This window comes from Suncus etruscus, chromosome 8 (assembly GCF_024139225.1).
Source record: "Suncus etruscus isolate mSunEtr1 chromosome 8, mSunEtr1.pri.cur, whole genome shotgun sequence".
Lineage (NCBI taxonomy): Eukaryota > Metazoa > Chordata > Mammalia > Eulipotyphla > Soricidae > Suncus > Suncus etruscus.
The window spans coordinates 77,208,070-77,210,179 of NC_064855.1; the positions used below are offsets into that span (position 1 = coordinate 77,208,070).

The 2,110-nt window shown below is 28.4% G+C and overlaps 1 pseudogene; it reads left to right on the top strand.

The window, feature by feature from the left end:
• Positions 1-1,563: 1,563 nt before the first annotated feature.
• Positions 1,564-1,706, top strand: LOC126016706 (uncharacterized; annotated as a pseudogene).
• The last annotated feature ends 404 nt before the right edge of the window (positions 1,707-2,110 follow it).

The following is a 2,110-nucleotide window of genomic DNA, read 5'->3' on the forward strand; positions in this document are numbered from 1 at the left end:
GTATTATTCATGATTTTTACATGTGTCTTTACATACACACACATATATTTTTATGAGAAATTTTTGACTTATAGGTGAGAGATCTTTTGTGCTGTAAATTCCTGGTAATCTTCAAAGAATTTTGAGTGAAGAGTCAGAAAATTGGTGGCATGTTTATTTTAAATGATGTGTTCTTAAATGAGTGATTTTAAATGTACCAATTACCATGCACTTTTTAGTTAGTGATTTCATATGTGTATATTTGTATGTATTTGACTAAAATCACATAGATTTATATGTGTATTTGAACAAAATCTGTTTCCTCTTTTGATATAAACGTGTTCACCCAGTACATTTCTATGCCAAGGAAATATAATAGTTATGCACAAAACAGTATTCATTTCCAGTGCTGCTTAGTATTGATTTGAAGGAAATAAGAGAATTTCAATTTACTTTCTGTAGTATAAATATAATATTATTTTTAGATGCTCTATATTTTGTAACAGATAAACAATAACATGAGTAACAGTAATAAAGGCTACTACTATTAGTAGTAAACTTAAGTTAATCTTGGATCTATAACTATCATGAAACATTTTGTCTAGCTTTGAAATGTTCTGAAATCTTTAACAGTTATCAAATGATCCCACAATGAAATTGGCACTACCTTTCTTGAATCATCTTGTTAGTATGCTTTTGAAGGGCATGCTGACCTATCTTGCTCCAACTGTCCAAAAAGCTTCAATTTTCTACCTTGATTTTCTCTGATTATTGACAATTTTCTCTGCTAGTCACTGCTTGGATGATGAGACAAAACTCAAGGTGATTGGCCAGGTTAACAAAGTGAGTATTTCAGTCAATCAGTATGCACTTCATTAGTATTGTTCTCCATTGTAATTCATAAGAAATTATCTTGAAATATGCAAAAGAATTTTCAATAAATGATAGGAAACATTTATTTGTTTGCCTTAACTTCCTAGAGACTTGTATTTGGTGATTAAAATTCAATAGACTTTTTTCTCTGTCCCCATTACAAAGTCTCTAATATTATTTAAATCCCATTTTGTTACACATTGTTTATCGACAGAAAAATGTGTAGTCAAAAAAACTTTAGAGAAGTAATTTCAAAGAAATATGTTTTAAATTTATTTTTGGACATGATCAACTATCAATAATATATAAGGGTGCAGTTACTGATAAATAATCATTGCTTAAAGTTTTGTTTCATTGTAATTTTTCTAACTTCTGCCAGGATTTTAATTTACTATCTTAAATAATATTGAGTTTGGAAAATGGTCAGGAATGCATTTTAAATCTCTGGAATCTCTGTAATGTGTTTTAAACCTATGCAGTGATGAGATAACTCAATAGGCTTCACCACCACGTTGTTAATATGCAAGAAATCCAAATTCAATCTCTGATATTGCATGATCCCATAAGTTTTTTATTGAGCCAGGATTAGCACCTGAATACTACTGAGTTTGACCACCACTAAAAGGAAAACAAAAAAACAAATAAACATAGGAGTATAAGACCTAAAAATATATATAAGAAAACTAAATATACACTAATATTTGACTATATGTAATCTTGGAACCTATTTTTCTGAAGTATTAATATATTATTTATAAAATAGATGAATAAGGAAAGAGGAGGTACAGTAAAAGCACCCCATATACACCTCATCAAGGCTCTGCCTGGTCTGTATTGTGAATTGGGGGACAAAAAAATAGGTGAATAAGTCAGTTCAAAGTAGTAACAGATAGAAGGCATTATATAAATTCATTATAAGGTGGTAACTTTCTATTGGTGATTATTGCCAAGTTTATTACAAAATGTTATATTTTTGGATGTCAACAATGCCATAAATTTTATTTACAAATAAAATAGTAAATAGTTTTATATTATTTACCAGAAATATTATCTAGCTTTACTTATGTAGTGAAGTGAAGATATCTGGGATATTCTAAATTGTTGAATAAAGGACTATTGTTGATAAAGGAATTTAAAAATCAATTATGAATAAAATACTGTTCAAATGTTTTCTTTATTATAATCCAAAAGCTTTATTTAAAACTTTTCTCTAAACTACAAAGCTAGTCTATTAGATTGAATATTGTACCACCACTTA